Raw genomic sequence first — 12,149 nt, 5'->3', positions numbered from 1 at the left:
TGTTCATAATATTCTTTTAATTTCTTGCCTTATAATCAAGAAATTTATGAGTAAAATGTATTATTTTTAAAGTATGGTTACAAAAATTCAAAAGAGAAACATGGAAAGTAAAAAATAGAAGCTTACCCCTAGCAATCCCATTTCCCAGAGGTCACGCTGTCAATGCACAATCTTCCAGTCTTTTACTGATGCATATTCATGACATACATTATATTCTTATTGCATGGGTCACATCAGTAGGTTCATACCATACATTATGTTCTGTAACTTGCTTTTTTTAACTTACCAACTTATCACAAACAGCTGTTTGTTTCAGTATAGAGAATTCAACTCTTTTTTCATGAGTACACGGTACTAAAATGGTACTCTAACCATTCCCTTTTGATAGGCACTTAGGATGTTTCCAATATTTCTTAGTTCATCTATTTAAATATTAATTTAACAAATACTGAGTGCCCTCAAAGTTCTAGGCCCAGGGAAACATCTATGAATAAGGCAAACTCCTTGTCTTAACAGAGCTCACATTCTAGTAGGCGGGACAAACAATAAAGGGACTGCAAATATGAGAGAGAGCATTTAAAGTAGTAGAGTCAGGGAAGAGCACTCTGAGAAAGAACATTTTGCAGAAGAACTATTACCATACACAGGCAACTAAAAAATATTTTATTATATATATATTGACAAAAATAAAAACCTCTTAAATTCCAGTGTTAAGTTCAAAGCAGAAAACTTCTTATTTTAATTCCATTTTGGTTTTCATCTTTTATGAATGAAGCTCAGAGAAATGTGCGAGCAAAATATTCATCTCTCTTTGTCCATTTTTCTTGCATATTTTGAGTGTAGACCTCCTCCTTAAAAGTTCCACCTGCAGCCAGGCGTGGTGACTTATGCTTGTAATCCTAGCACTTTGGGAGGCCGAGGCGGGCAGATCACCTGAGGTCAGGGGTTCGAGACCAGCCTGGCCAACATAGCGAAACCCTGTCTCTACTAAATATACAAAAATTAGCTGGGCATGGTGGTGCATGCCTGTAATCCCACCTACTCAGGAGGCTGAGTCAGGAGAATCACTTGAACCTTGGAGGCAGAGGTTGCAGTGAGCCAAGATCACACCACTGCACTCCAGCCTGGGCAACAGAGTGAGACTCCATCTCAAAAAAAAAAAAAGCTCCACCTGAGCTTCCAAATGTTTTCCTATGACAATCTTCATCTATTATTCTCCCTGAGAGCCCTCTCTTCCACCAAAATCCCAGTTGCAAGGGCTACTGCCAGGGTGTGCAGATCACCAGACAAATATTTTTTTGCAGGGCTTCTGCCTATATAAACACTTTTTAAAAAAATGCTTTATAAAGTTTATAGGTCCATGTGCATGCAGTATAGTGATTTTTTGATAAAGATTTAGAATAATAGGAAGATTTGTTTATTTATTGTCCGATCAGTACATCCTGGTACTATCTCTTTGGTCCAGGAATCACTTCTTTTTTATCAAATGAGCCATTCCTAGCTAATTTCATATCTTTTACCACAAGAAAGGGTAGCAATGCTGTTATTATTCATAATGCCATGGTTCTTTGTAATATGTTTGTATTAAAATAATATGAATCTTCACCCCTTTCCAATATCCTGCTACCATTTATTTAATCTTGGCTACATTGTGCCTTTTGACATTGCATCATCCACTGTGCTACCCATGAATACTGGGTATCACTCAGAGACAATCACTCAAAGATTGTTACTGGTACAACACAGTTCAATACAGTACAATTGTTACTGGTACAATGTTTGATGATAATCACAAATTCAAGTCTTACCCAGGGTATATATACGAGAAAACATGAATGATTCGTTGTTCATTGCTCATTTTAAATTTATCATTTAGAATGTTATAGCATCACATAGAACAACACATCTTTCAACTGTGTCTTGTCTTGAACTTTTTAGGCCATCATCATTACATTTCTAGAATTGATCTCTGCCACTCTTGACTGCACCCTACCTCCCATACACCACCAGCAACAGAGAGGGGATTGTGGACAGAACAAAATGAACAGTCCCATTTGCACAAGGAATGTCTGTCCCTCCTCTAGGAGAGCTTAACATTGACCAGGGAGAAGAGAACACAGCATCATCACATCAATCAGAAGGGCCCACTGGTGTGAAGAAGCAATAGTCTTAAAAGCCCTCAGAAGAGATAAGTGCAGCTACCCGCCCACCCCCCAGCAAAAGGACTGCCTGACCCATGGCATAAAACCTGCAGAGGGGATAGGGTGATTTTCCTGAATGCCATTGGCAAGCGGGGTAAGGACATCTGATGTCACCCTGCAGCCCTTGGATGTTATATAGCAGAAGTGGCATCATACTCAGAACAAAGTGCAAGTGGATGCATGGGTCAACACATGTGGCTTGGGCAGTGGACCTTAGATAGCTCACAACCCTAAATTAGATCTATGCCCAATGTGAGTGATAATTATCCAAAATCAGAATGTCAGCATCATTCTGGCAGCCAAATTTCATGTAATCCTGCAAAAGAAATACTTTGCCAACAAGAAGTAGCAGTCTGCTCTCCAGGTCACCCTCCTGAAACTAAAGCCTGGAAATAAGACCCAGGATGATCCTATAGTTACAAGTTGCAGAGCTCCCCAGGACATCTGGTCAACCTTATACACAGGGAGAGAAAGGGAGAGTACCCCAGAGAGAAAAAACAGAGCAGGCATCCGAAGAAGACTTGGAAAATTTCAAAGAGGGCACTCCAAAGAATAAGGCACTATGAGGCACAGGACTGGGATAAGGCCCTCACTTGCTCAGATCTAAGGGTGGTATAGGTACAGCCAATCTTCAAATGTATGCAAAGCTTAAAGGAGTAGCAGAGTAAATGAATGGTTGAAGAGAAAATGCTTGGTTAGTTTCTAATCTAAATCTTATATGAACTATTTAATAATGTTTCCAAAGATGGAATGAACATCTAACATTAAAGTTCCCCATTTACACAGGCCATGAGCCCTGAAACACCCATCCCAGGATTGCTGATGGGTGTTTCGGGGCTCATGGCCTGTGTAAATGGGGAACTTTAATTATGCCCTTGCAGCATGGCTGCCACGTGAGAGGCATGTTGGAAATACAAACTGTTGCAACCCATCTCAAACTTACAAAATCAGAATCTGCATTTTTAAAAAACTCCTAGGTAATTTATATGTTTTAGAGGCATCTTTTTTATAACATTAACTTTGAATTTAGTGCAGCATTATGTGAACTGGGCTGTTTTGTACATGTGATAATTACAACAAATTTAACAGCTACCCTTGTGTTTATTTCTTCACAAATTACGTGAGAAACCATAAGGGGGAAATGCCAATCCCTGTCTAAGAGTGCTCTCACGCTTTCTACTATTTGCTTCCTCTTGTGTCTAAAAGTTTTCAGACAGCTCATGACCTTTTCTATTCAGCTCTTCAAATCTGCCAAGTGTTTTGCTGAAATCCCTTCTTTATCTGATTGGATGTATTACATCTGATCAAATTTGCCTGTCAGCTGCTTGAAGCAAGCGTGGAATTACAGGAAAGTTAAGTGGGAACTTACTTGTATTTAATGGGAATCTTTTATAGTAAAAGTAATCACAGTGAAATCAAAGCAAGTACATTCTGACTTGCCTAGGGTGCAATCATGTCTCATTCAAACTAACTTCACAAACCCAGTGAGCAGCTAGAGAATATTCATAAATTCACATCAAAACACTTATGAAAAGTGAAGTCATTTACCAGTTGCACTCCAGTAATTATCCATTATCTCAATAGAGATCTTCTTACTTTTAAATGTGAGGCTAACTTGTATAAATTAAGACTTAAATATTCCCAAACAACACTGAAAACCAAATTGCCTGTTCCCATACCTAATGCTAATAACTAGGATTTTTCACTGTTTTTTTCTTTTTGAGACAGAGTCTCACTTTGTCACCCAAGCTGGAGTGCAGTGGTGTGATCTTGGCTCACTGCAGCCTCCATTTCCTGGGTTCAGGGGATTCTCCAGCCTCAGCCTCCTGAGTACCTGGGTTTATAGGCATGCACCACTACATCCAGCTAATTTTTGTACTTTTAGTAGAGACAGGGTTTCACTATGTTGGCCAGACTGGTCTCGAACACCTGGCCTCCAGTGATCGGCCTGCCTCAGCCTCCCAAAGTGCTGAGATTACGGGAGTGAGTCACCGTACCCAGCCCTGGATTTTTTGACTTTCTGTTTCTCAACATCTCTTTCCTTCTGATGGCTCTTTACTAATTAGTTCAGACTTCGTTCAATTATTTTGATGCACTTAGTTCTCTACTTCTCTTCCATTGTTCTCTTTCTCTTTTCAGCCTTCTCTTTCTAAGCTTCTCCCCACATTCTAATCTAGTCTGGAAACATAGCCTATTTTTCAGTCATCAAAACTATCCTCTATTACCTATGTAGCAGGAAAAAAAAAAAGACCACTTGATGTTGAATTCAATTTGGAATGATGTGATTTAAATATTTCAAACAATATTGCAGTTCCAGTGTACCTTGTTATCTAACAATATTGCACATTTGAGAGTATTCTTTTCTATGCTGCTGAATTTCATACAGAAATATTCAAGATAAACTACAACAACTCATAGACTTCTTCAAGCCAAAAAAAGGCTTTTTCTATAATTAATTCAAGAAAAGATATTCACTCAGCAACTTTGATAGGAAATACATGATGCTAGAATGTAGAAAAATCAGAGAGGAAGATGTGATCCTCGCTTTAAAGATGTTTACAACAGATCAGCGAATCCAGCCTGTTTGTAAATAACAACTCACTCAAAGAAAAATAGGGTTAGTCCCTTTGAAAAGTTACTAACCAAGTGCTTTGTGAATAGACAGCGTGATTAATTTTGGGTGACAGGGCAAATCTTTGCTGAGGAGATGCAATTAAAGATATTAAAGAGGAGGAGGTGCAAGAATATGCCACAGGGAACAAACATGCATGTTGGTACAAAATGTTTTACAAGTTGTGCGTTTGCAGCATGGTAAGTCATCCAGGGTCAACATGGATCATGCACCTGGAAATCTGGGGGAATAACAGCTTGGAAAAGATGTTTGGGGCCCAATAGTACAGAGTTTTGAAAAACATGTTGACAGATTTAGATTTTATTGAGGCAAGCCATGCAAGAGTAGAGTACATAAAACCAATGAGATCAGATCTGTGGTTGAGAAAGGCAAAACGCACTGAAGTGGAGGATAGAGCACAGAAGAAAATAGTAAGTTATAAAATAACCAATTTATAAATAAAGATAAATATATGTATGCTATTAAATTTCACAATACAGGCATATATACAGTCACAATATAAAACCATGCAAAATTTCAAGTTGCGATAAGTACATTTATCTAAGCCATGTATTTAATAGTTATGTATAGATTATCTATTATTGACCATGGAAAAAGTGAAGTTTAACATATTATAGCTGGTATGTATTGATTACTTTCTACCTACCTTTATTTCAGAAAGGATTTCCAGTGCTTACAAGAGTATCTAAAATTATAAAGTGCACAAGTCTTGAGGCAATAAGAGAGTACAGCATAGTGATGAGTTCTCAGATTTTGAACTAAATATAAGGGGAGCAAGATACAATATTAAAATAACCATTGCATGTAAACAGAATTACCATATGATCCAGCAATTTCACTTCTGGGTATATACCCAAAGGAATTGAAAAGAAAACTCAAACAGATATTGGTACACCCACATTCATAGCAGCATTACTCACAGTAGCCAAAAAGTGGAAGTAACCCAAATATCCATCAGTGGATGAAGGGATAAACAAAATGTGGCATATACATACAGTGGAATACTTTCCAGCTTTAAACAAGAGGAAAATTCTGACACCATGCTACAACATGGATGAACCTTGAGGACTTTATGCTAAGTGAAATGAGCTAGTCACAAAAGTACGAAATATAAATAGTGTATGATCCCACTCATACAAGGTATCTAGAGTGATCAAATACACAGAGACAGAAAGTAGAATGGTAGTTTCAGGGGCTGAGGGGAGTGGAGAATGGGGAGTTATTATTTAATGGGTACAGAGTGTCAGTTTAGGAAGATGAAAAAATTGTAGAGATGGATGGTGGTGATGGCTGCAAAATATGAATGTACTTGATACTACTGAACTTTACACTTAAAATAGTTAAAATGGTAAATTTATATCAGGTATATTTCACCATAATTTTTTTTTTAAGACACAGTCTTTTTCTGTCACCCAGGCTGGATTTCAGTGGCGTGATCTTGGCTCACTGCAACTTCTGTCTCAGGGATTCAATGATTCTCTTGCCTCAGCCTCCCGAGTACCTGGGATTACAGGTGCCTGCCACCATGCCTGGCTAATTTTTTTGTAATTTTAGTAGAGATACGGTTTCACCATGTTGGCCAGGCTGGTCTCAATGTCTCAAACTCCTGACATCAAGGTGATCCTCCCGTCTTGGCATCCCAAAGTGCTGAGATTGCAGGCATAGCCACCATGCCTGGCCCATAATTTTTAAATGTTTAAATTTTATTTATTTATTATTTTTTTTAAGATAGGGCCTTGCTCTTTTGCCAGGCTGGAGTGCAGTGACTACATCACAGCTCACAGCAACCTCGACCTCCTAGGCTCAAGCAGTCCTCCCACCTCAGCCTCTTGAGTAGCTGGGACCACAGGTGCACACCACCAAGACCAGCTATTGTTTTGTATTTTTTTGTAGAGATGAGATCTTATCATGTTGCCCAGGCTGGTCTCTAACTCCTGGGCTCAAGCAGTCCTCCCATTGACCGTCCAAAGTGCTGGGATTACAGGCCTGAGCCACCAGGCCCTGCCAATGTTTAAATTTTTAAAAAGAACCATACCACCTAAATTATTCTTAATCTTAATGGCTACATATAATTGTATTATATTCATCTATTGCATTGTTTATGATTACATAATTGGTTTGTTTCTATCAACCTTTACTAAGCCCCTTGTACATCTCTAGGGCTATGCTAGGTGGAAACTGGTGATATAAAAAGAATCTTTAAATGTCCAATGAGAATAGAAATTATATGCTCCATTAATCAATATGACATGAAAGGGATTTAATCCTTTCAAACATTGGCAAACACATATAGAGGGCTTATTATTCTCCGATACACTTTCCTACAAACCTTACATCCATTTACTCATTTAGTCATCACAAAAAATCCTGTGAGGTAGAGATTTCAACTGGCTACAATTTAAAGATAAGCAACTGTAAAGTGTCAATACCTTGTCATCCAAGGCCACACAGCCAAGGAATAAATGGTGGAATTGTCAGTCCAGCTACAGTGTCCACAGTCTTAATCATCAGCTAGAAGACCTCTCATGTGAGGAGGTTGTATTTTTCAGTTCCTCCCAGTTTTTCTCTGACTTCTTTGGCTGATTTTCTCAGTCTCTTTGTTAGAGCTCTCTTCTTTCTCCTGCTCCTTGGATATTGCTGTCTCTCTGATAATGGTTGTAGTGAAACGATGTGTGGCCAGCAGAATTCTAAGATGGCACCAAGACTATTCTTTCCTGGTGTACATGCCCTGCATAATCCCAGTGACTGTGAATAGCATGGATTTTGCCCTGGGATGAGGGTATGTTATATGACACAGTTGACTTTTAAAAAGGGAGATTATCCTGGTGAGCCAAACCAAATCACATGAGTTTTTGAAAGCAGAAAATTTTTCTCAGGTTGGTCCCAGGAGAAGTCAGAGAAATGTACTCTGATGGCCCGGAAAAAAAGCAAACGTTTATTCGTTTTATGAACTGCTCATTGAGATGGATGACCTTCAGGAGCTGAAAACAGTTCTCAGCCCACAGGTAACATGAAAATGGGGATCTCAGTCCTTCAACTGTAAAAAAATTAATTCTGCCAATTTCCAGGGAGCTTGGAAGAGGACAAGCCTTGATAAGATGACAGCCTTGGCTGACACCTTGATTTGTGCTCCCAGACCTTGAGAAGAGAATGCAGCCATTCCTTCCTTGCACTTTTGACACAGAAGTACAAGCTTATAAATGCTGTTGTTTTAAGCTCCTAAATTTGTGGTTATTTTTTGTTACCCAGCAATAGAAAACTGATATAGGATCCCACAGTGGTAGAGTCCATTTCCCTTACTAAATAAACACTATGTAACGTTCACTCCTTCTTTTCCAAGTGTATGTAATAAAGACATTGTCACTTAACGACAGGGATACGTTCTGAGAAATGCTTCATTAGGTGATTTTGTCATTGTGTGAACATCATAGAGTGTATTGACACAAACGTAGATAGCATAGCCTACTACACACCTAAGGTATATAGTATAGCCTATCGTTCATAGGCTGCAAACCTGTACAACATGTCATTGCACTGAGTACTGTAGGCAATTGTAACACAATGGTAAGTAGGTGTGTACCTGAACAAGTCTAAACATAGAAAAGGTACAGTAAACACATAGTATAAAAGATTTAAAAAAAATAGTACACCTGTACTGGGCACTTACCATGAATGGAATTTGCAGGACTGGAAGTTGCTCTGTGTGAGTCAGTAAGTGAGTGGTGAGTGAATGGGAAGGCCTAGGTGTTGCAGGAAGTCAGGGACCCCGAATGGAAGGACCGGCTGGAGCCGCGGCAGAGTATTTAATGTTATTATGGGTTATAAATACCCTCCTCTGTGCCTTGGACATGCACCTGGTTGTATCCATCTAGAAACTCAAGTCTGGGCTGCTTATCTTCCAGAGAGATTAGCCACAGGGGAATGGGGACATTTGGTCTCCAGCCTCTCCCTTTCTCCTTTAAGACAAATGAAAAGAGGAGTAATAGGAGATACCCCATACTTTCAATATAAACCTGTAGGAAAACTATGTCCTAAAAATTTTGAGGGCCCATCAAAAATTTTAATTTGGGAAGATTGTGTTAACTCACATGCAGTAATATTAAAAAATGACTCATATGGTTTAGTAATAGACTGGGCACCAAAGGGCTATTTAAAAAACAATTGCTCCTCTGGCAGGAGGGAATGCTTGGAGGCTACTTTTTTATTTCTTATTGGGAGGATGAGGATCATCATCCTACTTTGCATAGGAGGTTCAGCTCATTCTTTCTCTTAAAATGGGAAGATAAGGGCATTACCCCCCGGAGGCCTCATATGATATTCCCCATTCTGAGCCCAGAACACCCAGAACTTTGGAAATTGCCATGTCCGGACTGTGAGTATGGGAAGGGGAAACTTTTCTGTCTGTTGTCCCCACTACCACCCCTCGCATCCGTGATTCTGAACCCCATGATAAATCCCCTTTGAACCCTCTTCCTCTTTTTGATGCCGATCCCCCTTTATGGGACTCCAATTGGAATTATGATAATTCTTCTCAACCCAGGTATGTCCCTCTACCTCTTTGGCATCCCCAGGCACCTTAGATTGCTTCTTTACAGCAGAGAACATCAGGCGTTGCCACCGCCACTCCTCTCCCTCAGTATCAATGTAGATTCAGACATTCTGCTTTGTTTACCTCCAGCCTGACTATTCCTATACAGAGTTGTGTTAAGCCTCCTTACATGCTGTTAGTGGGAAATATCAAAATTTGGACAAACAATCAAACTGTCCAATGCATTGTCATTTATACACTTGTGTTAACCCCTGTTTTGACTCCAGGAAAAGTGTAATGTTGCTTCAAGCTTGAAAAGGAATCTGGATACCAGTAACTTTACCCAGACCTTGGGAATCTTCCCCCTCAGTACATTTAATTAATGAAGTGTTACAACGAATTCTCAAAAGATCTAAGAGATTTGTTTTCACTTTAATCGCTGTGATCATGGGCCTAATTAGTCACTGCACTGGCCACCACTGCTGGAGTGGCATTACACCGATCTATTCAAATGGCTCATTTTGTTAATGATTGGCAAGCCAATTCCACCCAAATGTGGAATGCTCAACAGGGCATTGATCAAAAATTAGCTAATCAAATTAATGATTTAAGACAGTCTGTTATTTGGCTTGGAGATCAGCTAATGAGTCTCAAACATCACATGCAAATGCAGTGCGATTGGAATACTTCTGATTTCTGTATCACACCATATTCCTACGAGATTGATCATTCATGGGAAATGGTCAAAGGACACCTTCTGGGTAGGGAAGATAATTTATCCTTGGACATAACTAAATTAAAGAAACAAATATTTGAAGCCTCTCAAGCTCATTTATCCATTGTGCCTGGAGCTAAGACTTTAGATCAGGTGGCAGAAAGTCTTTATGGACTAAACCCCACAACTTGGATTAAGTCTATTAGGGGCTCCACTGTAGTAACATTGGAATTATGTTTCTCTGTTTAATTGGCTTGTTTTTAGTGTGCCAGACCAGTCAAAGAATCCTGCATCAAAACCAAGAGAACGAACAAGCCTTCATCGCCATGGCACATTTATATAAAAAGAAAGGGAGAGATGCTGTGGGAAGTCAGGGACCCCGAATGGAAGGACCGGCTGGAGCCATGGCAGAGGAACATAAACTGTGAAGATTTCATTTTAATACGGACATATATCAGTTCCCAAATAATACTTAAATAATTTCTTATGCCTGCCTCTACTTTAATCTCTTAATCCTGTTATCTTCATAAGCTGAGGATGTATGTCACCTCAGGACCACTGTGATAATTGTGTTAACTGTACAAATTAAGTATAAAACATGTGTGTCTGACAATATGAAATCAGTGTACCTTGAAAAAGAACAGAATAACAGCGATTTTTATAAAACAAGGGAAGACAACCATAAGGTCAGGCAAAAAGAGCCATATTTTTCTTCTTGCAGAGAGCCTATAAACAGACATGCAAGTAGGAGAGATATTGCTAAATTCTTTTCCTAGCAAGGAATATTAATATTCATACCCTGGGAAAGGAATGCATTCCTTGGGGGAGGTCTATAAATGGCTGCTCTGGGAATGTCTGTCCTATATGGTTGAGATAAGGACTAAGATACACCCTGGTCTCCTGCAGTATCCTCAGGCTTACTAGGGTGGGGAAAAACTCCACCCTGGTAAATTTGTGGTCAGACCAGTTCTCTGCTCTTGAACTCTGTTTTCTGTTGTTTAAGATGTTTATCAAGACAATATGTGCACCACTGAACATAGACGCTTATCGGTAGTTCTGCTTTTGCCCTTTGCCTTGTGATCTTTGTTGGACTCTTACTAGTAGTTCTGCTTTCTGCCTTTTGAATCATGTGTTCTTTGTACCTACTCCTTGTTCTTACACCCCCTCCCCTTTTGAAACCTTTAATAAAAACTTCCTGGTCTAAGACTCAGGCGGGCATCATGGTCCTACTGATATGTGATGTCATCCCTGGCGGCCCAGCTGTAAAATTCCTCTCTTTGTACTCTCTCTCTTTATTTCTCAGCCAGCTGACACTTATGGAAAATAGAAAGAACCTATGTTGAAATATTGGGGGTGGGTTCCCCCAATACCTAGGGCATTTCTGTACACTACTGTAGACTTTATAAACACTGTACATGTAGGCTACACTAAATTATAAAACTAATTTTTCTTTCTTTAATAATAAATTAACCTCAGCTTACTCTAACTGTTACCAGGGCAGTCCTGATGAATTAACTGGAAAAGTTCCTTCTTATTATTGTTTTTCTTTAATCTGTTTATAGACACAACTGCTTAAAGAAATAAGATGGCCTGGGGTGGTGCCAGAGTTTCTTGGCCCCTGACCAGATACCAGAGGAAGATCAGAATCCCCCAAACTGGCAAAAACTGGAACAGATGACCCCTAGTTGCCTTTAGGTCATTAACATATCACCATAACCCTAAAATTCCCTTCTGTAAAAGAAAATGTCCACCATTTTGTGACACAGATTGTATGAAGACATATGCATGAATTGAGCCTGCGTGTCTGGAGGCTGCATGCCTACTTAGTCCTTAAAAAACCCATGCCTCTACTGATCGGGAAAAAGCGGCATTGAAAGTGAGAGCCCCTCCTCCATTCCTGGCCAGGAATAAAACCTGCTTGCCTCTTTTCCAACTGGGTGTTATTTTGGTTGATATAAAATAGGAGAAGAACTCAGTTTACTGGTGATGTAACTTTTTTACTTTAGAAACTTTATAATTTTTTTAACTTTTTAACTCTTTTGTAATAACTTTTAGCTTAAAACAAACACATTG

This window comes from Pongo abelii, chromosome 3 (assembly GCF_028885655.2).
Source record: "Pongo abelii isolate AG06213 chromosome 3, NHGRI_mPonAbe1-v2.0_pri, whole genome shotgun sequence".
Classification (NCBI taxonomy): domain Eukaryota; kingdom Metazoa; phylum Chordata; class Mammalia; order Primates; family Hominidae; genus Pongo; species Pongo abelii.
The sequence above is the reverse complement of the archived record's forward strand: the minus strand, read 5'-3'. Positions refer to the sequence as shown.